Source organism: Squalius cephalus, assembly GCF_949319135.1.
Source record: "Squalius cephalus genome assembly, chromosome: 13".
NCBI classification, from domain to species: Eukaryota; Metazoa; Chordata; class Actinopteri; order Cypriniformes; family Leuciscidae; genus Squalius; species Squalius cephalus.
This window is the reverse complement of record NC_137134.1, coordinates 25,397,655-25,425,167: the sequence shown is the minus strand read 5'-3', so window position 1 is coordinate 25,425,167 and position 27,513 is coordinate 25,397,655. Positions and strand designations below refer to the sequence as shown.

General features: G+C 37.0%; 1 long non-coding RNA gene across 1 annotated transcript; it reads right to left on the bottom strand.

Moving 5' to 3' along the window:
* Positions 1-1,316: 1,316 nt before the first annotated feature.
* LOC307169745 lies at positions 1,317-27,103 on the bottom strand. Its single transcript, XR_013823180.1, has 6 exons — positions 26,941-27,103; positions 3,863-4,183; positions 2,938-3,237; positions 2,344-2,460; positions 2,170-2,237; positions 1,317-2,089 (listed from the first exon to the last, which is right to left on the bottom strand). It is a non-coding gene; the product is annotated as an uncharacterized lncRNA (long non-coding RNA).
* Positions 27,104-27,513: the final 410 nt, after the last annotated feature.

The following is a 27,513-nucleotide window of genomic DNA, read 5'->3' as shown; positions in this document are numbered from 1 at the left end:
GTCAGATGCTTCATTTAAAACACTGGCAGAGGCACCTCTGCTCTGTCAGTCTATCTCTTCCATGCCTAGTCAAAACATTAAAATCAAGAAAATTCTTAGTTGTATGTAAGGGGATGTTTGTAACACTTTTTAAATAAGTGTCACAACCCTCCCCACCCCTGTCAGCCATTGTTTAGCTAGCTGTATTAGCATAGTGGAAATTAGCAGGTGGAAAATGCATCATATATTGCTTGAAAGTACTATTTAATCTAAAATAAGTCATACAGTTGTAACTGTAATAGTACAGATAAACAAAAAATAGTCTTGGTCAAAATGTTTACTTTCCCACCTCAAAATCTTTTTTCTCTCTATATATTCTTCATGTGCATTTTTCCAGCCTTGTTAATCACCATGTGGCATCTGGAAGGAAGTAGGAAAATACTGAAGTGATCACATGACTCCTATCTTATCCCTAACTGGTGGAATAACAACTCTTCCCATGTTACAACTATGTTTTGAACTATATGGTGGTGAACACATTCAATTATATGAAGTCAACAGAACATTATTATAAGACCTTTTTGGCCTTTAACAACTGCGTTCAAGAACATAAAACGTGCTTTTACTGCCACTCAATGGACAAAACTGAGTGTACATTTGAACAGACACTTTCATAGTTCCTCTAACATATGTTTTCTCCCCTGTGAACTTTTATTTCCCTTATTTCAGATGTCCTCTAGCAGCACATGAACACGCATAAACCACCGAACATCTTCAGACTGCTTGAGAAGCTCTTCAGCACTATGGTCAATGATAAAGCTCGGGACACGGAGGGTGAAAATGAGAGAATCCAGAAGATTGGATGAGGTAACAGAACAAAAACACTTCGAAAAAGCCTGATGTTGGTGCAGATTCTATTCAAAGGTTTACATTTGTCATTGTGTGTGTGGAAATGATCTGAAATCAGTGTTTATCTAATAGAACATGATGTGTTTAAATCCATACGGTTACAAAATTGGCAGCAGCTGCAACACACTTCCATTCTTACGCAACACATATTATAGGTGACAACATGTGGACTACAGCGCCATCTCCTGACAGGACACAAAGACAATAGGACACACTGCTGTCCTCACTCTCTATGTACTGTTGGAGTGCATTTAACATCCTTTAGTTTACATCACTATCAACTGACTATAGAACAAGGACTTTATTCATATACAGTGCACATGCTGGACAAAAGCGGTGGATTAAGTCTTACTGTGACAGTAATTGGTGTGGATCTAATGGACCACAAGTGAGGACACCATTGATGGTCTTGTAGAAACTGCTTTCTTCCACCAACTCATGAACCATTTTATTTTCATTACATCCACAATTAGTTATTTTATCTTCATGGCATTTAGGGTGAGATGGTTGTCATTGAGCACTCAACTATTATAGATCTGAATTTGTTTTAATTTACAAAAGATAAACAACAAGCAGGCAACAATGTATAAAAGTTTGTCTTTACAGAAATGTCAACAACAGTGAATGGCTTACAAAATGTAACACTTTTTAGTTGATGCTTAAAGTTATATGACTGAAACAACCTCTGAGGATTTGATCTTGAGAGACAAAAAAGATTTATGATTGTGATGATGAGTGAATGTATGCTTCAAGTAAGCTTAATGTTTGGTGTTATTCACATTTATCAGAGCAACAGATACAATGATCTCATCTGTACAAAAAAAAGAGAGCTTAGAGATCCCTCTGCAAATTCCAGTTTTTTGTTCATGTCTGTATTTGTGAACTGAAAAACAGGGAGCTGCCATAACTGTGTGAGATCCACTAACACAAGACTCTAGACATCAGTAAATAATCAACTGAAAATAATGAATCAATAATAAACAATCATCAATTAACACTCAAACCTAAGTTTGAAATATAAATTAGAGTAAGATAAAATTATAACGGTGTTAAGTGGAACTCAATAACTTAAAGTGCAAAGAATAGAGCCTGCCACACCACTGTGCCAATGGGGGTCATTATGCAGTATGTGAAGGTCTTTTGGATCATAAATTCATGTCACAACAGTTGAGTACACTGTGTGATCTGCTGCAATGACGTCCTGCAAGAAAACAGAACCAGAATCAAAAATCAGATGAGGGGTTGATGGGTTTATACAGGCAGAAAAGTCTCAGTTCTTACCGTAGACTGAAGCGGATGTACACAGAATGTTGGACCAGCCTAATGCATCTCTTCATCATGAGTCTGAACTGTTTTAATTAAAATCAGACAATGATTAAAAATTAGTTTTTAATCACCATTTAAAATCAATACAATATGTTTAAGCTTAATGTATTTTTGCATGTAATTACTAGCCTTTTTCCCATGTTTTTTTACATCTGTAATAAATCAAACCTCCGACCACAGCAACGACCACTAGCAGTGCTAGAGTAACAGCTATTACCATCATGAAATGTGAACGCTGGTCCAGTGCTGTAATGAACAGAGAAAACTTTTAAACTTTTACACAGTTTAAAGCTGTAAGTAAATCATGATGATGGAAGGGGACACCTAACATGTTGAGTTACACTTCAGAGAGTCATGAGCAATTGTCTCGAGGAAGTTTGGGTGGGACAAATTGAAACACTTGTCCTTTTTAAAATACACTGTATCAGACCATGTTTTGCTACTTGCTAGTCCGAAATATTTATACTTGCTCTTCATTTATAATTTAGGGGTGGGGACATTCTACACCATTTTATTAGACAAACATTTGTATATGATTAAAAATATTAGAATTTTCTAGGATGGGCTGTACATTTTAAATGTGTATATCTGCTGAAGGTACATTTTGCTAAATTTTGGAATAAATTAGAATATATCGTAGATTATCATCAGAGTTAATAGGCCTGAACTAAAAGCAACAAAACACAAAAACTCTGATTTATTGGATAACAGACCAGTTAATACCTGGACATGGTTGACAGAGTTGTGTGATGTCCAGATGTGTGGTCTGGTTTCTGATGGGATTGTAGATCACACAGCTGTAAGTGTTTTTACCCTGATATTCCACCTCCAGAGGTAGAGAGAGACTGATGCTGAGATCAGACACACTGATGCTGGACAATACACTGATTCCTTTGTACCAGGAGAGAGTCACATCACTCACATTCAACACTGAACACACCAGTGAACAATTCTGACTAGATGATCCAGATGATGAAGAACATTGTGAAGAGTTTCTGGTGATGACAGGAACAGGCAGATGAGCTGGAAAGAAAAATGCAAACAATAAATGCTGCTGTTTTTTCATTTAAAAGCTGTGTTGACTATTGCAAACTCCACCCAGGTTATAGCTATAATATAATTAGCTTATTACTTTTATTTACATTTTGTGTAAGAAGGATCAACTGTATCACTAAATGTAATCAAGGTGCTAATTGTTTACATGTATACAAAAAGTTTCTACAACTTTTTAAATCATGTAAATAGCATCTAACTTCATTAGCACTTACAGTGACTCCCATTCATAAAGTTAACAGTAATAAAGACAGGCAGGTACATTTTGAAATGTACTTTTTCACTATAAACAGAAATTATGCAGTCAATAATGTCATACAACACTGATCAACAAAAACTAAAAGTCATTATGAATAATTAGAACAATGACAAGTTGCCATGACATGAATATGATGAGGGTGTGCATAATGTACACTGAAAACCAATCAGTAGTTGGTGTATTTAACACAGATTTAGACAGATTTGAGAGAAATAGGCCTTTTGTGTACATAAAAAAAGTCTTCGATCTTTGAGTTCAGCTCATGAAAAATGGGGGCAAAAACAAAAGTGTTCCGTTTATAATTTTGTTCAGTGTATTAAAATATCTTCAACTCACCATAAATATAAATATTGAAAATCTTCATCTTTGACCCTGAGCTCCTGATGATCTGTAGTTTATAAACTCCAGTGTGTTCAGTTCTGATGTTTCTGATGGTCAGAGATCCAGTTTGACTGTCTATGTGGAGTTTGTCTCTGAACCTCTCATCATTACTATCATAAACATAAATCTTCTGTGTGTGGATTTCAGCAATAGGAGTGTTTTGAGGTCCAAAAGTCCACAATATCTGATCTTGTCTCTGTACTTGAACATCAGTGTTTAGAGTGACAGAATCTCCCTCAGTCACTGACTTCACTGCATCTGTACCAGCAAACACACCTGAAACACATTTAGAAAATATTTGTAGATCTTATATGATTGGTAATATATATATATATATATATATATATATATATATATATATATATATATATATATTTTTTTTTTTTTTTTTATTATTTTTATTTTTTTTCAAGATATACAACATTTGCTCATCAATAATTGGAGGCAGTTTGTAATTTAACCGGATTTAAAAAAAAAAATGATGTATAAAGCAAGCAGATCAGGGCTAGTCAATATGAGTAAAATTATGAATGAGAGAAAAATTACTATTATAGTACAATAATTTCCTTGAAGGGATAGTTCACCCTAAAATGAAAATCCTGTCATTATGCTCTCATCCTCAAGTTGTTCCAAACCTGAATGAGTTTCTTCCTTCTGTTGAACATGAAATATTTTGAAGAATGTTGGTGACCAAACAGTTGACGAATAAAAAAATACTATGCAGTCAATGGCTACCGTCAACTATCTGGTCACCAAAATTCTTCAGTCATACTGAACAAATTTGTGTGTTAACTACCAACACCTTAGCTTGCTAAAGTAACATCCTTTTTCTGTGTGTGAATGTGACGAGCATAAGGCTGTGAGCAAAACACCTCAGATCTAAATCTGCAACAAAATTGCATACATTAAACACTTAGGTCTTTCATTTACTTAGAAATTATAGCCTACTTTTATGTTGATTTCAGAAGATCTTAATAAAGCAGTTTCTGTCAAAGTCTGTTCCTTTATGTTCAGTTAACAGGGACGACATGACGAGAAGCTTAAAATAGATCCCAACACTTTAAAAACAAAAAAACACACAAATTAATTTTTCAAAATCCAAGTTATGAAAGATATGTGCCAGGTTTAAGTGAAGATATTAGGCTACACTAGTTAGAGCTGCATGGTTAATCTTCAAAAGAGTGTGAAATCAACCCACTTGATCTTATTCCTAAAATGGCAGCGATTAGTCCATAACCCTTTGACAATGACAAGAGTGGTCCCGGCATAGCCTAGACGTGTTGGCGCTGCTGCTGATCCAGATAGAGCACTAGTTGTCATGTACATGTATGAAACAAATAGTTGTTGGTCTGTAGGCTATTTCACATAGCGTGATGAGAACACGACGTGGGCTGAAACTATAGCCTACTGCTTTGTTTTAAATATATATATTTTTATTTCTTTAATGTATCTTTTTTTATTCGACGTGGGCTTATTAATAATACATTTATTAATAGGCTACATTTAAATTAATTTTAAGTTATCTCGCGTTCCAGGTTGAAAACCACTGAATTATAGGCTTTAACTAAATTTCAACAGTTATTCCCCGATCCAGTTGCTACAAGCAACTATACAAAGTTTAAACTGTAAACTTTTTAAACTAAAACCTATAACACCACCACTGGAACGACTCCTTGGTGCACGTTAGCTAGCATAGCCTACTACTTATACATTGAATTGGCTCTATCACTCTCTCTCCTCTCCACCTATAGCTGGTGTGTGGTGAGCGCACTGGCGCCGTTGTACTGTGGCTGCCGTCGCATCATCCAAGTGGATGCTGCACACTGGTGGTGGTTGAGGAGAGATCCCCTGATATAATTGTAAAGCGCTTTGGGTGTACAGTAGTACATATGAAAGCGCTATATAAATGCCTCATTCATTCATTCATTCATTCATACTTAATTATACAACAAGAATAGCTGTTTAATTATCAGCCCCAAAAATTCGCATCTGTTAAAACAACGAGAATTAATAAGACGCTAAAAGTGCAGTTTACCTTTTTTAAACGATAGACAGAGGCAGAGGAAAACAGCTTTGCACATCATCCTTATAATCATGAAGTTCATGAAAAACAAAGTAGCCACAACTGCTGCAACTGACACTCTCCCCGATTTATTTCAAGATAAAATGCCTAAGTTAGTCTTGCACCAATAAGGCGTGGAAAGCGCTGTTTGTGCCAATCAGGGGTGCGTTTCCCGAAAGCATCGTTGGCCAACTATGGTCGCAAGTTCATCGCAATGTCCATTGAACTCTATTGGTAACGACGGAACTTGCGACCATAGTTGGCCAACGATGCTTTCGGGAAACGCACCCCAGATTGAGAAGCACCTCATCATGCAAGCACACTAAAAGTAGGCCTACATCAAGCTTCTCCTATAATCAAACGCACTTCAATCAACTCATCAGCTCGTTAGTACAGACTCCAAGACCAGAAAATTATGGGTCAGATAAAAGACACATCAAAAATGTGCACTATTGCTGTGCCACAAGGAACAGTTGAAAACAATCGGTGTTTTGCTCTGTCTATATTGACATAATACAATGAGTCAGATTTAAGATATCAATTCAAACAATGTCATTATACATGTAACATATACACCTAAAAGGACATACTTTTGTGGCTTATTTCATGGGTGTAAAATTCAGCCTGACTGATTTTTTACTTAAAGTATAAAGTCAAAACACCTAGCCAAAAATTTTCTGAAATATGCACATGTAAATGTTAAAAAAGACAATAAACAATATAACTATAAAACATAAAACAATATCCTGAAATCTCGGCATGCAGCAGCCGATTTTTAGAGAAGTTTGACATTTGAAATTGTTTTTTAGACAATCTGTTTCTTAAAAAAAAAAAGTGTCATTGTGTTCAAATAAAGGCTTGGAATATGGTGTATGATATGGGCTACTTTTATGATGCTTTCAGTGTCTTCTTTTTTTAACTTGAAAGTTCATGATCCCTGTCTATTTTCACAGACGGAGGACAGGAAACATTTTTTTTTTCTTCACAGGACTACCTTTGTGTTCTAATTACTTTAAGGAATGCTGCTTTATAATACAGTTTTCAGACATACACAAGCATCAAGTTGTTGAAAACATCAGTTGTTGGTTGAAACAAAAAAATGAATACTTTCCTGATATTATCATTATTTCACATCTTTGTCTCATTTCTGCATGTTGTCACATCAAGCATATTATTGGTAAAAAAAAAATCTGTCTGTCTGCATTCTTTTCTGTTGGGATAACACATCTTAAAATGAAATAAAAAAATCTGCAAGTTTCAAATATTCTTTAACAGTAACAACAACATGATAAAGTTAAAGGTACAACAGTTGCAAAAGAACTTTGCATTTCCATTTTAAATTTGGCAGTCACTGTGCGTTCGCTTAACGAAAATGCAAACGGTAATGCGCGCTTTGCATTTGGATTATGTCACATTTTATGCGTCCACAAATTGAAAACGCAATTGCAAATACAATTTGCAATTCCTTTTGAATAATGTCCGGAATATCATTCCATAGTATTTCATACCCACATGCCAAAGTCAAAGATAAACTTTTTGAAATTTGGGGACATGCATCTAAACGAATCCTTTCATATTGCAAGACCGTAAAAGAGAGCCTTGAATCTTCTTCCTGTTCAGACTAACATTTCTTCTGGTGAGAAAATCCTGCACAACAGCTCTGTACTTTCAAGTCAAGTTGTAACATGTTGCACTTGTTTACAGATTAATCCACTGTTATTTCTGTTTTATGTAAAGACAGTCTTGGAGATGTTGCTTTAAAAACCCTGCCAGCTATCCTTCCTCCATTGCCATTCAAAACGGACTGCAAGATGGTTCGGCCCTCTTACCAAGCATTTGTTGATTTACAGCCTGTAGGTACAACATTTATGACAACACATTTTGGGTAATATTTGATCCATGTGTGCATATTCACCATTTTAAAATTCTATTTAAAGGTTGGAACAAACATTATTCGATATTTGGAGGAGGAGGAGCAACGGAGGCAGTCCTGCAGCTTGGGGATAAATTCAACTGCTCACAAGCCTTCGTCATTGTGTGTACAAACTGTGGATACATGCTTTAAATTATTTTATGTTTTAGACATTGAGTAGCCAAAGCCTGCTGCAGCTGTTTAGCAGTTTCTACAACATACAATATAGGCTATTCTGTGCCAGGAGGAGTTCCATCAACTCGCTGTCGCCTACTTAGTTTCCTTGCTCCTCCGTCCGCCATCCTATGACCCGGAAACCGATCGAGCTGAGACATCTCAATTCTCTAACTGCACTGCAAGGATTGAGGAGTGAGGAAGAGGAGTTATGAGCGAGGACACACGGGTGTTTCCTATGCGAAGTCTTTGTTGTAGGGACACATGTATTTATCCTCCCCTTCACATCTGTCACAATAATTTAAAATTATGTCTTACACTTGCAGTTTAAATAAATCATATATCACACATATATAAACAGGGCATCTTGCTTAACTTTACTATATAAAATATATATAAAATTTCTTCAATAACCAAACTTTATCAACGGCATCCAAATCCTTTAAGTGCAGCTGATGGCGCTTTAAAGGGATAGTTCATCCAAAAATAAAAATTCTGTCATCATTTACTCACCCTCAAGTTGTTCCAAACCTGTATGAGTTTCTTTGTTCTGCTGAACACAAAGGAAGATATTTGGAAGAATGTTTGTAATCAACCGATCTCGGGCCCCATTGACTTCCATAGTAGGAAAAAAATATACTATGGTAGTCAATGGGGACCGAGATCTGTTTGGTTACAAACATTCTTCCAAATATCTTCCTTTGTGTTCAGCAGAACAAAGAAACTCATACAGGTTTGGAACAACTTGAGGGTGAGTAAATGATGACAGAATTTTCATTTTTGGGTGAACTATCCCTTTAAGGTGACGCTTGAGTGAATAAGAATATTCCAAAATACACGGGTTACTTGTATACAAACAATACCGGATGCACGCTCATCCAGGAGGCAAAAAAAAAAGGCTATCTTTTATGCCGAGTTCTGTAAAAGAGCATTGTAATTAACGTAGATTGCGCAGTTTTTTTCTAATTTCTTGTTGACTCAATAATAAACTGCAATTTTAGATTTGGATCTGTTTGTTTGTGTTTCATGTTAATAGAACATTATGTAAAACGTCCAACTGTTTACGAATCAAAATCCGGACATGTGATGCATGTATGAATTATCATGTTAGTAATGTAATAGCCAATGTTAGCAGTGCAGCATCTACAGTATAGAGCCCGAATTTGCTTTTATATAAGTTAACCTTGTTTATGTTACTTTACGACCTGCAACATTTCATGACTGCACACATATAACGCTACTTTACTGTAAATCAAAGATTTGACGATGGATTATGTGGGAAGCCGCCTTAGTACCTCCAACGTGGCGATTATATTAAAAAACTTACTCTCAGCAATGGTGAGATCTTGCCAGATCCCTACATGACGTTCATTGGATTGTGGATGACAAGAAGTGGCCGCAACTGTATGGCCTGATAAATATAATTATCTTATTCGGACACCAAGTGTGTATACAAGAAAAATGATTAAAGCGTACAAATAACTTGATGCATACAACTACGTGTTATGTGGTCATGTGCACCATCCGGACCCCAATCTGCCCTTCTTATGGCTTTAAGCCATAACCTCCGCCGGCTTTTGGCAAAACCATGCTTCCCCTAGGAATGTTGAACATCAGGCAGCCAGCACTGGCTCAGTTGATACAACTGACCACGCAACAACTCCTTGGTATTTTGACTTAGCGACAACACCACCACTATGCTACTAGCCTAAACCCTTTACTCCGGTATGAAGATCGTGGGACCTTTTTGCCTCCTGGTTGCATGTGCAAGCAGTGATGACGTTGATGAAATCCATGTATAAGCTTTCCATCAACTCTTCTGTCCTCATTTTCTTTCCTTGTAGCCTTCCCTCGCATCCAACAGGGGTGGAGCTTAGACGAGGAAAGGAAGCGAGGAAAGGAAACAAGCATCACAAATGAGAAATGAGAAGCCCCCAGTGAAGCAGCATAATTGCCACTGGTAGGTCAAGTGACAGTTACAACATGGAGGATGTAGTACATCTAAATTGTATTCATAGTATCTATGTTCATACTAGACCTTATGTAGCCCCGCCACTTTTCAGCGCAGCGCTCGTTGTCTTTTGTCTTCCGGTCTGTATTTTTACAGCGATCTTGCGTATTTATGAATGAACAACTCGTTTTAAAATCTTCCTGGTCGACTAACATTTGTCTTAGACAACGATTTTCCAGTCAGCCACCATAACTTCTGTTGGTTGCAATCCACAACCTCACCATTAGATGCCACTAAAATGAACATACTCCACCTTTAAGTCCAGGCTGCTTATAAATGTGATATATACACACATTTAGATAGAAAAAAGTATAATTTAAAAACCTAAACAAAGCCAGCCATGAATATAAAGTCATTTCATATTGTCAGTATAGGAAGAAAGCTATAAGAAGACTCTACAAAGTGTCTGATGGAAAATGTGCCTGTTGTCTCACTTGTGGACGGGAGGTAGATGAGAACCTCTAACCACAGTGGTGGGTGATGCAGTTTCTCTCTCGCACATGTGAGCCTTCAACTAGTCTTATTCAGACCCAAATAAACAGGTCCAAAACATTACGCTAAAACAACATGCTAAAACTAAAACGTGGCTAAAATTAGCCAATCAAAACTTTAAAGATTATTAAAATATCATTAGTATTATGTATTGATGATGTACAACATATATGTATAAAATCAATATTACTGTTACTTTTATGGAAAATGTATAACAGAGAGAAATGCTAATGAAAATAGATAGAAGTAGAATCATTGTTGTTCAAAGGAATAAACTGTCTTTCGGTTTTAGTGTGTCAGAGGTTGCAGAAGTATAACACCCACTGTGGTCTGAGTCTGATCTCACAGTGATTTCAGAAACAACCTTGCAGCAGTAAAGAACTGTTGCATTCATTTACTGTGAGCCACCAAACTCTACAGAAACTCAACGGTCCTGCAAAAATGTATATGTGGAGATTCATCTTGTTTTTGATCTCTGCACAGGGTGAGATTTTACTATCATATTTACTATCATCATACTATTACTTACTATTACTTACTATTAAATGCATTTTGTTTTTATTGATGAAGTTGATTAACAGAAAATCTAAACCCTTTTTGTGGGATCTGCAGTTACATTTATTATTGCAAAGTGTCTAATCCCTATTATTATTTGTGTGAGCTCCTCTCCTTGTTGAGCTTTGATAAACCTGTTGTGTAAACATATGATCATTGTAATGCTATTTCTAAGAAGAGCAAAAACATTTCCTGCCTTCTTTGTTGGATACTTTGTGGGTCTTTTTAAACAGAAACCTACTGCTTTTTTAAGCTTGCAGTGCTCCAAAACTACGTTTGTGTAAGTTATTCGAATGTTATGTACAGTATCTGTATGTTTCAGATGTGTTTGGGGTTAGTTCAGATGCAGACAATACAATATCAGTGATGGAGGGAGATTCTGTCACTTTACACATCAGTGTTTCTGCAATAGAGAGAGATGAGATACTCTGGAGGTTTGGACCTGAAGACTCTCGTATTGCGGAAATCTACAAGCAGAACATCCCAGCATATGACAGTAATTATATATTCAAAGACAGACTGGAGATGAATAATCAAAGTGGGTCTCTCACCATCAAAAACATCAGAATAAAACACTCTGGACTTTACAAAGTACCCAGACAGCATGGTAACATTGATTCAATATTGAGTTTTGATCCAAACCATCATTTTGGTTGACATCAAAATTTCAATGTTTAAAGTGTGTTGGATCAGCACTGAAATGTTGATGAAAGGGAACAGCACACATGGTTGAAGACAGTGACATTGAACTAACAGTGAGTCTTAGTTTATGAGCACAAGATCTTGCAGGCATGTATCTGTGCAAAACACTACTGGGTGTTTCCCAATCAGTGGGGCGTTTCAGTTCATGATGGGCACTTTCAATGGCGTTACCTCATTTGCTCTAATACACTGGGGGTTTGGTTTAGGGGTGGGCCCTCATGATTTTAGCAAGTCTTTTGAAAAACCAATTGTAGTTTGCACTAAAAGTTGGCACTAATTGGTATACGCCCATTTTGGTTTTGCATGTGGGCTTCTCAGTAGTTAATTGATGCTTCCTTATTAGAGAGAAAACACAAGGTGCATCCTATACCGAAGTCTTGTGTGTTTGACATGCATGAACTCTCCGAGTTTCAAACAATGGTGCATATAATGTATTTCTGTTTTTAGCATGCTTTTTACTTGCATTTTATTTATTGTTACTAAATCTACTAACATACATTAATTTTCCAAGTAAGTGAAGTGTTGAAATAAATCGCACAGATAGCATGGGAACATTAATACAATGTTGAGTTTTGATCCAAACCATAATTTTGGTTGAGATTGACATTTCAGTGTTTAAAGTGTGTTGGATCAGCATTGAAATTTTGATGAAAGCCAACAGCACACATGGGTGGAGACAGTGACATTGAACTAACAGTGATTTGTAGTTGATGAGCACAAGATCATACAGGCAGGTATCTCTGCAGAACACTAGTGGGTGTTTGTCTATCAGTGGGGCGTTTTCAAACCACAATGGGCATTTTCAACCGCTTTACCTGATTTGCTCTAATCCAGTGGGGGCTTGGTTTAGGGGTGGGGTGGTTTAGCAAGTCTGTTGAAAAATGGTTGAAAAACATTTATTGCAGTTTGAAATTGGCCACTGATTGGTAAACGCCCATTTTGGTTTTGCATGTGCACTTCTCATGTGCACTTCTCAGTAGTGTAATGCTTCCTCATTAGAGAGAAAACATAGGTGCATCCTATACAGAAGTCTGGTTTGTTGAAGCACCTGACATACTTACATGACTTCTCTAGCACAGTTTCAAACAATGGTGCATCTATATACTTAAAAAATGCACATTACTTTAGTAAAGTTTATTACGAATTTCCTGAATAAAGTTCTAATGTCATTTAACACATTTCTTGAAGTGCAGAAGACATGAACATGAGCAAGAAAGTTACACTGCAAACATAGCCCATGTCTTGCATCCATCAGTGCTTGCATGCAGAGCACATTGCTCCTTTAGTAGGAATGAAGGCCGACGAAGATGGACAATAAATAAATAGAAAGCACCCCCCTCCTGATAATGCTGACATTGATTATACACCGAGTTGTTGTCGACAGCATAATCACCTGACCTGGGACTTGATGATATCCTGTGCCTTATCACTGCTTAATCAGGTAATCATTCATATTCCTGAATCTGTATTAAATTTGAGAAATTTCCACTGAAACACAATAACAAAAAACATCTTGTGTTTATTAAGAAAGTGACTGACATGGCTATTTTATTTTGTGATATTTGAAGAGATTAAGTTCTACATAAGGTGAATCTGCAGCTTCAAAGGGATAGTTCATCCCGAAATGAAAATTCTGTCATTATTTACTCATCCTCAAGTTGTTCCAAACCTGTATGAATTTCTTTCTTCTGCTGCACACAAAAGAAGAGAGTGAAGAATGTTGGTAACCAGACAGTTGAGGGTAGCCATTGACTTCCATTGTATTTATTTTCTACTATGGAAATCAATGGCCATCGTCAACTTTCTGGTTACCAACATTCTTTAAAATATCTTCTTTTGTGTTCAACAGAAGAAAGAAACTCATACAGGTTTGGAACAACTTGAGGGTGAGTAAATGATGACAGAATTTTCATTTTGGGCTGAACCATCCCTTTAAAGAAATTTTCATTGTTAAAACCAAAGTTCTTTTATTCTACAAGATAAACGTGTTCCTTGAATGCTATGTAGTTTCACAGAAATTGAAATGAGATATTGTTAATGGCTATAGCCCATAGGTGTTTGTTCCTCTTCATGAAGTCATGAGTTTAGCTCCAACACCTGCCTGGAAGTTTCCATTGATCCCAATGACCTTGATTAGCTTGATTAGCTGCTTCAGGTGTGTTTAATTAGGGCTGGAGATAAAATCGGACACCCCTGCCGTAGTGATTTTTTTTATATTGAAGCATTAATAGATTTAAAAAAAATAAATGAAATAATCAGAATTTAACGATACTTTAATCATAGTTAGAATATTTTGTGTTCAGCAACTTTTTTTAAAAAGCGAATTGTATTGTGTTTAGTATATTAACATTCTTGAATGTGGCAACTGAATTGACTTGTTCTCGAGTAACATCATGCTTTCTTTTTCAGATTTCAGAGAACCCAGAGGAAAAGAGGCAGTAGTCTGATGTATGACAGATTTTTAAAAACCTGAACCGTTGGACCACCTGTAGTTATGACATCAGACTTCTGAAGCCAATTTTATTTTTAAAGGTTGAAATGCTTTTGTCCTATTTCTCCCCCTTTCTTTTTTAAAGAATGATCTTTTAATATATTTTTGTCATTGATTGATTGAATAAAATAAATTAACTCAACTGCTGGAAATGTGTCATTTATATTTTAAAAGGTTTTTGCCAAATTTTTGGTCAGGAATTTGTTGACGCATCATTGAAGTGTAGTTGAAATATTAATGTTGTTTCAACATTAACTTAGTACTTCAGATGGCAACATTGTTTGACATTCCTTTTCAGTTGTATTTTCAGTGTTTCAACAAAATGTATTTAGAATCAACATCACATTGTAACATTGATCAAACCATATTACCAAAGATTATTTCTGTTAATTTCAGTGTTGATTCAACAGCAGTGATGTAGATTCAACATCATAGTGTAACGTTGATTCAACAATATTACCATCGATTTATTTTAGTTAATTTCAGAGTTGATTCAACAGCAGTGATGTAGATTCAACATCATAGTGTAACGTTGATTCAACAATATTACCATCGATTTATTTTAGTTAATTTCAGAGTTGATTCAACAGCAGTGATGTAGATTCAACATCATAGTGTAACGTTGATTCAACAATATTACCATTGATTTATTTAAGTTAATTTCAGTGTTGATTCAACAGCAGTGATGTAGATTCAACATCATAGTGTAACATTGATTCAACAATATTACCATTGATTTATTTAAGTTAATTTCAGTGTTGATTCAATTGCAGTGATGTAGATTCAACATCTTAGTGTAACGTTGATTCAATATTACCATTGATTATTTGCGTTAATTTCAGTATTGATTCAGCATTGGTGATGTAGAATCAATCATAGTGTAATGTTGATTCAACATTAACTGAGGGTGCAAAAGTAATGTTGATAAAAAATCACTTTGTAATGTTGAATCAATACTATTACCGTTGATTTTTGGTTGAAATCTCAACATTGCTTCAGCATTAACTGAGGGTGCAAAAGTGACATTGAAACAACATCACTTTGTAATGTTGAAGCAATATTAACACCATTGAATTGTGATTGAAATCTGAACATTATTTCAATATTAACCGAGGGTGCAAAAGTTATGTTGAAACAACATCACTTTTTAATGTTGAAGCAATATTAACACTATTGATTTGTGGTTGAAATCTGAACATTATTTCAATATTAACTGAGGGTGCAAGAGTGATGGTAAAACAACATCACTTTCTAACGTTATTTCAATGTAATCAGCGTTGACGCATCAACACTGACTCAACATTGTTTCAATGGTTACATGCTATCTGGGTAACCATCATCAGTAGTGGAGGGACTTCAGACAAGAAGTTTCGAGTTACTGTTTATGGTGAGTACATCAATCTAACCATCATCTGTGGTGAGCTCTCATAGGAGTTTCAGTGTTTTATTCTCTAAAGCCCGGGACACACCAAACAATCGGCCGTTGGGCAATGCTGGGCTGTTTTTGAGTGTTGGCCGACTTAGTTTTTTTTTTTTTTGGTGTGTTCTGCACTGTTGGCTCTAGTCAATAATCAGAGTTTTTTAGGTAGATTTGGCATGTAGAATCAGCATCGGGCCGTTTTGTCGCGTCACTGACACTTGTGTCACCAGAAGTCGCCAGCCCTCCATTGAAATGAATGGGATCATGTCGCTAGCGGTGTGAACGGGGCTTAACATGAGCGGAGTGGAATAAAGAAAGTGATCGGCAGGATTGATATTTAAAGCAGTTAGTATGGGCTTTGGGATAGAGTTCTCAAAAAGCACTGACTTCGGTACCAAGTTGGTACTGAAATGTTACAATTGTGACACTTTGAGAGCTGTTGAGTGGCATCGTAAAAACCTTGCCCATTTTGTTCAAGCTCTCATCAGATATGTCTGTGATTGGCTACAATGATCAAAGCGGGAGCCTCTGAGAGCATACATACATTTTTGAAAGTGTGTTAAAAACAAGGGGGTAATGTTTCAGAAAAAACTGAAGCTTCCTCGGGGGCGCCATTGATTAGCAGACCATCACCTGCTGTTAGCATTCCATTGACTCCCATTCATTTTGGCGTCACTTTGACAGCAAATAACTTTACATCTGAGGCATTTAAAGACTCAATTTGTCCATTATTTATTTCTAAAGAAACACAAAAATGTATAAAAGGCTCCATTACCTTGTATCTTACGTTATGGCCCCGTAGAAGCAGTTTTTGTAAAAAATAGGCTAACGATTGCGTCATAACCACGCAAACTCTCTGTCGCACAGTAGAAAGATTACCGTATGGACAGGAGGCTATTGCGCGCAAGCTTGGAGGCAAAATGACAAAATAATTCATCAGAATACTTAGCAAAAGTTTCTCCTGCTCCTAGCTCATGGACACCTCCTACACACACTCTCCAAGTTTCGGAAGGGAATGATTTAGATTTCTCTTGGCACAGCTACTAGAACAGACGGGTCGCTCACTGTCACATCTAGTACGCTCTAGTACACAGTACGCTCAGCCATCAGGAAGTGAGTGCTTCTAATTGACTTCACTTTTCTCTGTTGAATCCAATGGGGTCGCTGTGTCCATTTCTTTCTTGTCTATGGTAAAAAACGGGAGCGGGAGTGTTTGAAAGACCGGTCCGCTGATAGACGCTTGCTTTCAAACGCTCCCGCATGTATCTGCGTAATCGCTCTGTGAAAAACGTTATTGATATATATTTCCATGTTTTTGAAGCGCTGATCATTGTAGCCAATCACAGACATTTTTGAGGAGCACGTGATGGGCAATCAGAGGTGTTTATGATTCCGCTCACCAGCTGACAAAGTGTCACATTTTTTAAATTTCAGTACTGACTGGTATCGAAATTGGTACTTTTTTACTCTAGTACGCGCTGCTTTATTTACAGTGTGTGTATCTGCAGCCTGCAGCGGCATCTCCTTTACACGCATGTTAGCTAACAGTCGGCTGTGGTTCTCTTGGCGTGTTCAAGTGCAGCTTTTTTGCACTGGCACAGGAGACGCGAGGCGACAACAGTTAGCTTTCATCAGTGCTAGTTCTTTGGCATCGGTTTGGTGTGTCCCTACCCTAAAGCATGGGTTCCAAAACCTTTTGGAGGAATACGCAGAGGAATAAATCTTGAGACACACCAAAAGCAATCAAATTTCATGTGAAAATTATACTCATCACCAGGAAACCCAGAAAGATGCCAAATGAACTTCAGACTGACTAGATAAAACGAGCAAGGCTTGCAGCGCTTAAATTAAAATATTCCCCAAATAAGGCAGCCTATACTTACTCTTTTTATTTTGTGGACAAAAAGCCTTTGAACTTAACCTTAATCTGGAGCTCTACATAGTATACAACCAACCGGATCTAAAGGAAATTCTTACGTTTTTTACTAGGTGGCTAATTCGTATGAATGACCTACCCCTGACCCACCTCTAAACTTACCCATCACTGGGGTTTAGACAAATCATATGAATTCCTACGAATTGGTCGTGAGATAGTGTTGGATGTGACAAGACGCCCACCAAAATAATCATTGCAACACTGTGTCAATGAAGCCCCTCCAGTTCAAACCGCCCACTCTGGACGTGAACCCTGGCCTGTCCGCATGGGAGGTGGGCGCTCTAACAAGGAGTCTAAAGACCCCAATCGTTAGAACTTTTTTTAGAACTCTAATATGTTTAATTTTATTAGCCCATTTCATAGGTTTAACATTGCATCATCAACAAGTAAAAATAATCTAATGAATCCTTTCCACATTTCACAAAAGGGCCAGGGCCGTATTAATGCACAGGCTTCCATAGTCTAACAGTGGGGAGAGGCCAATTATTTGACTATATATGGTAGTTTACAGCAGTGACAGCTGCTTACCAAATTCATGCCTGTACATGTTCATGACTTGCAATCGCATTTTGTGCGAAGCCCTGCTGTGTGAACAAACCGGATTAAACAAGTTTTCTGTGATAAAAGTCTTAAAGTCCAAGAGAGCCACCCTTTGCTGATTATGGTAACTTCCTAAAACGTAGATTGTCATCAGAAGGTTTTTTAATCCAGTCTTCCAACAAGTTTTGTGGTCTATGTGTGACTCAAATTCTCCAATTTTACTCGAGTATTGAAACTGTTGTCGATTAATTTGTCAGATGCACCTGCACCTCAACTTTTGTAGTTTCAAAATGTGATACGACTTTGTCGCCATCTTTGATATTACTTTAGTCGCTGTAACTATGGTAACAGGTGATATTTTAGCACATTGAGACTAATGTAAGCAGCTGTATAAACAGGATATTTTAACACTCAAATTCTCAAATCATTCTCAAAACTAAAACAACAACAACAACAACGTGAATCAAGAGAGATGTTCTCCAAAAAACAAATCAAAAAAGGATTTACTTTACTCAAGGATTTTTCTGCTAGAAAAATTTGCCATCACTCCCTCAGCCATTGTAATATTAATGCCCTTGCAGCAGTTTCAATTTTTAAAAAATTTCTGCCACGGTAGCCTTATAACTATTACTATTAGATGTATTTTATCATAAAGTCACTTGTCACACCCTATACTGTAGAACGTTGTAGCCTGGAGAACAAAACCTAAAGGAAATTGCCCACTAATAACTACAGTGCACTTATGACCTACTGGAAAAAAAAAGTGAAAACACAATAGTGAAATGTTCCACTGACACTAAAATATGAGGAATGGATCTGACTAACTGACTATGTCTGAAATCAGGTAACACACCGAAAACATCTGTGCTGACCACAATTTGCACAGCTCAATAAAACAACTGCACCACGACAATTCAGACACCTAAATCTATTCCTTTAAATCCTAGAAGTATATTGGCCTACACTGCATACTTGGTTAGTTATTAAACACTATTCATTCATTTAATAAACTACTGCTGTTATGATCAAGAGAATAAACACAAACATCTCTTTTCAAATGAAATTGAATTTACTGAGAACTTGCCACTAGCCTGGGAAAACCCAAACGAACTTCCGGCAAATTTGAGATTTGCTCTGCAAGTCAGTCTGGCAAAGAGCCCATTCAAGCCCATTTCCAATTTTTCCAAATCGAGGCACCAATCACAAACGTTGAGGCGGGCTTTACACGATGACGATCGCTCTGATTTGTTTTAGGTCTATCCAATTGTGCCCAGAGGCATTTGAGGGACGTCCGTTGGTGACGCCACTTTGGAAATGGGCTGGGAATGAACCTTCCCCAGACCCTCTCAGTTACGACTGAGAAGGGTCTGGTGTCAACCAGGCAAGCTTTCCACAGGTGTAATTACACAAATATATATATGACATTTGATAGCCTGGTAATACCAGACTCTGCTACTTCGCTTTGCTTCGTAGAGAGAGTCTGGAGTTCCGTAATAGAAAAATGTTTTCTTTACCGCCTGGGGGCGCTAGTCTGAAGTTTAAAATCATTGGTTAACCGTAAGCCAATCACATAACGTTTGGTTATGGCGTGTGTTATGCGCATGCTCAGCCGCATCTACTGTAAACACATGTATGATGCGAAAACAAAACCATCGAGCGAAATACCGTAGTGAACATGGCTGTGAACGACTTTTGCAGATTATGTGAAGTAAATCTACGCATCCACGGTACAATCAGCATCTACGTCATGGCTCTCAGCCCGCCCTCTGTTCGTTGATTGGCCGGCTGTTTTCAGGCCGGAGGGAAACGGAAAGCTTTGACGCGGAAGCGAAATGAAATTGAGCGGAAGTACGAAGTCTGACGTAGTCAGGCTAGACATTTAAGTAAACTGCATTCTATAACTAGCCATTTAATCTTCATAATGGGAGCATTAGGAGCTGAGGGCAGATGAGAGTGCTAAAAAGTAGTCTCTAATATGCTCTATGGGTGCTTATCGTTTGCTAAATTGCCCTCCTTCAGCCCGTGACGCAGAAAGAGATGAGAGTTCATCATCATGAAGAGGGTATCAATTCTCTAATTGTGCTGCAAAAAGTCTCATCTGAAGGACAGCAACTTTGAAAACACCAATTCAATCTGTATTTTTTGATAGCTACAAACCTTCTGTGAACTTTCTGATTCTTCTGTGGTGTTTTCCAGCTCATCTGCCTATTCCCAACATCACCAGAAACTCTTTACAATATTCATCATCATCATCAGAGTCCAGATGTTCACTGGTGTGTTCAGTGTTGAATGTGAGTGATGTGACTCTCTCCTGGTACAAAGGAATCAGTGTATTGTCCAGCATCAGTGTGTCTGATCTCAGCATCAGTCTCTCTCTACCTCTGGAGGTGGAATATCAGGATAACAACACCTACAGCTGTGTGATCTACAATCCCATCAGAAACCAGACCACACATCTGGACAACATCACTCAACTCTGTCAACCATATGCAGGTATGACAGCAGTGATGCTACTATTAAATTACTGAGCTAATCTGTGGTTAAGAAAGCCAGTGAGAAAAAGCTTGTTGCAATGGAAAGTTCAGTTTGTTTTCTTCTTCCCTCAGACTCTGACCAGTGCTGTGGTTCAACTGAAGCTGTGATCCGATTGGTCATCTCTGCTGTGGTGGGCGTGGCTACTGTTGTTCTATTAATTGATCACTTCAGATGGACATAAACTGAGAGCAGAAATATCACCATCAGCCCCTAATGATGTTTTAATGTATGAAGTTGTTTGAATGTGATGTAGCCTATGCATTTTAGCTGTTAAGTACTTTGTGCTGCAGATGACACATACAGATCTGATGGCCATGTATGTAGTCTAAGCTTTGCTTGACAAAAATGACTAGCACTGAATCATGAGTTCCATTCAGATAGGAATTCTGCAGCTTATGAGTAAAGCCTTTTGTTTTTAAATCAGAGAACAAAGTTGGTTACAGGGCGCCACTGCCATCAAATGAAGTAAACTAGTCAACCACAGGCATATTTGTATTTTATTTATCTGAGTTATGGCTGTAAATTGTTCAAAACAAACTATTCACAAAAGGCTGTTGATTTTTTACATTAGCTTCTAAAGCCTACCTTAACTGGAGTCTGCCTCGCTATTAACCTATAATATGTGTCGTGTTTGTACATTTATTGGCATGTTTTCTAATTTCTAATTTAAGTAATCATCATAGGTAACATTTAAAAGTCTGAAAACCTTGCAATTCATTATCTGAATTTTCCAAAGAGACAATGTTACAATGAAAACTAAAATGGATTGTGGATGTCACCTGGTGGCCTTTTGTGGTATAAACCATACCTGTCTTTTTCTGCCCCGTCTTTATATGCCCCGTGTCTGTCTGTCTGTCGTCCAGGTAAACCCTACATTATATGGACAAAAATGTCCACACAATGATGGCAATATCCGAAGTCCTTGTGGAATATTTTTGGATCCCCATGAGGAAAACAGCTTATAAAGTGATGTTTTTTTTTTACAATGTTAAAATGCAGAAAGTTTTCTGTGATTGGTAGTTTATGTGTAAGTTTAGTGTGGAGGGATAGAATAGGCTACAGTTTATACAGAATCAAAATAATTATGCCTGTGGAAAACCTAAATGGAGGTCCCCATGCCACGAGGAAACGAGCACACACTGCAGGACTGTGAGTCAAATCTAGAATTTAGTCAAAGCCAAGGTACAATTTGATATGCAGCATTTGATGCAAAACGATCCTAGCTGAAACCCCACCACCGTTACGGTGATATGCCTTATATGGTATCCTGTTGTGACGTTGCAAACGTTCGGAATCGGCGCAACTGGTTTGTCTGTTGATTTCAATCAACCGCTGTAGAAAGAACCCTGATGCACAGTTACGCAGGATAAACACTAAATGTTTCGCGAATAAAGTTACATGAATGACAATATAACAACCAAACAATCAAAATTCCATCAAATTGATCTCTAATCCATCAAGCACTCTAAGTTTCGACCAATCAGTGTAGCCTAGGCTAGTTCAAACAGTCACAAATTCGCTACAGAGACCCAAACTATTCGTAAGCGGTATCGGACAAGAACCCACCCACTTTTTAAGACCAATGATATTGGACCCAGTTACTTTTACCGTCTCGAATTCAGCGCATTTGTCTGTTCGCTTTTCAACGCAACTGACGAAACTGACGAAAGTAACCGCCCGTTGTACCCTTCCAGTCAAATATTGCGTTGCAAACATCAATAACAGCTTTAAATTTTCATTGCTGGCAAATGACCATGGTATTAGAGGGATAATCCACGGATATATGTGCATTTAATGCACGAAGTATTTTTGTATTTTGTATTTTATTTATTTATAAGGACAGCGCACATTAATCAACATTACTGTAAATGTGCCAGTATTAGCCTACTGGCTAATTTTCAACTGCAGTCCTTCGGCAAGATGTTTAGAAAGCTGTAAAATTATAAAATATACAGTAAACAAAAAGTACCTCAAGACACGATAAAACAACAAATAAAACAGAACAATTCTCACAACATAAAACCACACGAAACATTCCAGAAACATTAAAACATCAGTACAATTGCCTGGCAACGGGCAGAGAACTTGGGAGATATTAGCAGCAGGTTAAATAGTAATATTACAAATGAAATGTGCAATGCACTTCTTGTTTAAAAATGTTCACATGTTTGACTTTTCAAAAGCCAGGCCTTAAGACTTTGTGTGAAGGTATAATAGTTGTTACCTATTCTTATTTCAATTGGTATGGTGTTCCATAATTGAGAAGCTCTTACAGAAAAACATGATTGGCTGAAGGAGCTAGACCTAAAAGGGATTACACAATCTCCTCTTAGAGCTGATCTTGTAGTTCTGTTGGTAACATTTTTCTGCTTAATAAAAGTACCAAGTGGTGGGGGAGCTTTACCATTTAAAATCTTAAACACCAGACAGATGTCACTGTATTTCATTAAATTTTCCCAACTAAGAATTTCATATTTTCCCAAAATATTACAGTGGTGGTAGGTTTTGGGTTTTCTATATAACACTTTGTGAGTCTGCTTGTACAAAGAAAGAATAGGCTTCAGTGTTGTACTTCTTGCTTGAGTCCAACTTGTCATACAATATGTTAAGTGGGGGATGATCATAGCATTCATATATAATTTTGCTGTTGTGGTTGTTAGGCAGTTTCTTATAAACCTAAAGTTGGCCAAATTGTATTTAGTTACTTGCATTACTTTCTTCACTTGTTTTTTGAAGGACAGGGTGGAGTCAAGGATAATGCCTAGATATTTAACTTGAGAGACTACTTGGAGGACCTCTCCAGACACATATACTTTCGGATCATAATCAGTTGCAGAGTGTGTTTTTGTAAAAAACATGCAAACAGTCTTCTTAACATTGAGAAACAAGTGTGAATCATTTAGCCATTTGTTTACATTAATCATTGCTGCACTGAGTTTAGAAGCTGCTTGTTCTTTGGTTCTTGCATGGACATATATCACAGTATCATCTGCATACATTTGCACTTCACACCCTGTGCAGATCGAGGGCAAATCATTTATATATAGGCTAAACAGGAGAGGGCCCAGGATGGATCCCTGAGGCACACCCATTTCATTACTCAGGAAGGATGATGTTTCACTACCCACCCTTACACACTGAACTCTGCCCTCAAGATAGGACTTCATCCACTTCATCACATTATCGGAGAAATTAAAATTTGCAAGTTTACAAATCAGTATTTGATGGTTCACTGTATCAAATGCCTTACTTAAATCTAGAAATATAGCTCCGACAACACCTCCTTTATTCAATTTTAGCTTGATGTTTTCTAAAAGGAAACAGTTTGCGGTCTCAGTGGAATGGTAAGTTCGAAAACCAAATTGCATTGGGTTCAGTGTATAAGGGCTACTATTTAGATGTGTGGTCAGCTGTTCAGCAACACATTTCTCTGCAATTTTTGAGATGACGGGTAAAATGCTAATCGGTCTATAATTGCTCACATCAGTCGGGTCTCCTGATTTGTGAACTGGAACAACGATGGCTGTTTTCCAGTCCTTTGGAAACTTCTCTTCCTTAAAAGAGGCATTAATTATCTTAGTTATTGGTTCAGTAAATGAACCTGCATGCCGTTTAAGGAAGAGAGCATCTAATCCAAATATATCTTTTGATTTCGAATTTTTAAGAGAGTTCAGAATTGTGTTAACTTTTAATTCAGAAACATTCAACAAGGATAGAACAGGTTGAGATATATCAATTGGTAAAGGACTGGGAAGTTCAGTTAGATTTGTGTGTACTGTCATCTTAACAGAATTCACAAAATAAGAGTTGAGGAGAGTAGCCGTTTCATTTGCCTCTTTAACCAGGGATCCTTTATCTTTAATCACCAACTGCTTTGTTGTATTATGCCATTTCCCAGTTAGCTTATTTATGGAGTCCCAGATTTGTTTATGATTCCCTTAGCTTCACCTATCAGATTAACGAAGAAGTTTGCTTTAGCTACTCGGATGTCTTTTATTACCCTGTTTCTTAAAGAAGTGAACATATATCTGTCAGTCGCTAACTTAGTTTTAAGAAATGTTCGCAGTGCCTGGTCTCTCTCCTTCATTAGTCTCCTTATATCACCATTAACCCATGGGAGAGTATATTTACTGTCACTTTTAGATTTATTTTTCTTTAAAAACTGTTTTGTTATTTTTTGAATTGTGGATAGGAACACGTGTGTGTCAGCATCCACATTTGTACCAAGTAGTAGTTCATTCCAATTTATGTTTTTAATAGCATTTTCATATTGACATACATCGCTCTTAGGTATTCTAAATTGGCATGGCTTTATATTTGTGGAAAATGTAGACCGGTTTTTAGTGAGTTTTCTGGCTATAATGATTAAGTTATGATCAGACAAACCTGTGACCATATTGAAAGATTTGGTTACTCTCTCCGGTTTGTTACTAAATCAGATCAATTTGGGTTCTGGATGAAGAAGTTATCCTAGTAGGTCCTTTATAGCTGTGCCAGATCAAATTTATTTGTAATTTGTTTCAGTGCTTTTTTACATGACTTGTCTTCCCAGTTAATATTAAAATCACCCATCATAATTACTTCCTTCTTTGAACTACATTCCCTAAGCATAGCATTTAATTTTTCAAGATACATAGATTTTGCAGACGGTGGTCTATAGACTCCAATGAGAATGAAAGACATTTGTGGTGATAGTATAACATCTAGGCAGATACATTCTATGTCATTCTCAACAGAGTATTGAATCTCTTTACAGAATATGTGATCTTTAATATAAAACAGCAACCCCCCACCTCTACCCTCAGATCTATCTTTCCTGAAAGCATTATACCCAGGAATAAGTAGTGCAGCAGAAGGAGAGTTTTTATGGAGCCATGTCTCTGACAAGCACAGAAAGTCTAAGTTAGAATCAGCAAGAAGATGTTTAATTTGATCACTTTTTGGAATAAAACTGCGAATATTCAGGTGTCCCCCTAACAAACCTTTGGGTTTTGCTTTAGGGTCCCACATTACTCTGGCATTGTTAACAGTTTTAAAAAAGTTCAATTTTCGTAATTTCTTAATTGCTGGATTTGTGGAGGCAAAGAACCGCCCAATGTGAAGTGGAGTTTAGTTTACTTGTTTTAATTAAAAGGCACCAGAATAGCCTACATGAAATGGTATTTACTCCAGTCCTAACATTTTTCTGGGGGAGGACCCACCCACTTTTTTTTTTTTTCGACGCCCATGGGCAAATCTACGTTTTTATGTAACTGATTCAAAAAAGCTATGAAGAGTCTTAAAGAATATAAATTGATGTCTAACTTGTAAGACTAGTCTAAGCTTGATGCTGGACTAGAAAAAAGTTCCACTCATGACGAGTAGAGAGGCGGAGCTGGACGTCATGGCTCTGCAGGCTACCACACTTGGCACATGGTGGCATCTTCAGCCCTATAGAAAAGGCATTGCCACCCCAGGTTTACCACTGCGGTAAGCCAGCCACAGTTTGAAAATACACAGTTAATACTCGTAATAGCCTATAATTACGATAATTTCAGAAATAGCTGAAAGAGAAAAAAACTTTTCTTTGTCCGGGCCAGAACTGTGAGATAATATAAAAACTATCCAGTTTCCAGATTGTTTTGTACTTCTACTTTGTTATCCTTAATACGTGTGGTGTCTATTCGTTGTGCGGTGTCTAGAAGTTGTGTAGCTATACTTTGGCTAATGTTTTTTTTTTCTTACTTTAAATTACACATTTCAAGTCATTGTTTTATTTAGATGTGTTTACAGCATAATTATTTGCAAAAAGCACACAAATAGTTCTTTTTTGCAATTTCACCAGTTTGACTGACTGTAATGACAGTTAGCCTATAGCCTACTCTTAAATACATTTGTTACTTACTACTGTCACACTAATCACTCTTGCATTACTCTTGCAATGTGCCATAGTCTACCTCATGAAACCATTTCACTTTAGCATTTTGAAGAAATGTGAAATTTTTAGATTTCAGAGGCCAATATGTCACATGTTTATTGAGTAAAAAAAAAAAAGGCCAGATTTTGTAATATTTAATAATGGCACGCACCAGTGCGACAAATTTTGGTCACACAAGAGGGAAAATGTGACCAAGTCGCAGACTGAAGCCCATGGCTCACATAGGTACATATTATATATTACTACATATCTGTCCTGTCCTGATTATCAGCAGCTTGTTACATACCTGGTTTGTCGAAGCATTGCTCTAGCACAGTTGCTCAGTATCCTCTCCTCAACTTTGAGTGTTGTGACTATAGTGAGTGGAATATAGTGTTTAAAAGTGGGAGAACCAGAACCTGTTTTGAATTTCAGTTAGAAGCCACACCGGTCTGTCTACAGGCATGTTTGCTCTAGCATTCACAAATTTGAACAAGTAGTTGTGCTTTTGAAATCATTCATGGGCTAGTCTAACCTGGTTAAATTCACTGTTGGATTATTGGTTCATTTTAACCCTGGTGGTCCACACATATCATTTTGGGAAAAGGGAGAGATTAAGCTTTTGTTTATCTTTTTATAATATGAGAGCACCAACTATGTCTAAATGTTTAATAAAAAAAAATATTTAGCCTAATTCATAATGCATGTTGTTAACTCTTGAACTCATTTAATTGAACTTTTTTTTACATACTTATACCTATCACATTTACCATGTGGTCTACACCATTATTAGAATGAATTGATGTACTTAAAAATACTGTCACATAGCCTACTTTATTTTGTTTTTCGTTGAGCATAAGGGTTTATTGTCCCTTTTAAC